Raw genomic sequence first — 240 nt, forward strand, 5'->3', positions numbered from 1 at the left:
AGAGAGAGAGAAGCCGCGTGAGCATGTTTCTGCCCTGCGGTCGAGATGAGGTGAACCAATATACATTTCATGAAATAGCCGCCGGTACTCCTCGCCGCCCCGCCGAATGGCGGGCCATTCAAACTGTCTCGGTGCAACATCAAAGTGGCGCGGCAAAAGGGAAAGCCTCTTACGTAATGTATGGCAGAATAAAAGGGTCGCAGCCCGGCCCGGCAGGTAGAAGTGCGAGAGAGAAAAAGT

This window comes from Frankliniella occidentalis, unplaced genomic scaffold, assembly GCF_000697945.3.
Source record: "Frankliniella occidentalis isolate FOCC.00 unplaced genomic scaffold, Focc_3.1 Scaffold174, whole genome shotgun sequence".
Classification (NCBI taxonomy): Eukaryota; Metazoa; Arthropoda; class Insecta; order Thysanoptera; family Thripidae; genus Frankliniella; species Frankliniella occidentalis.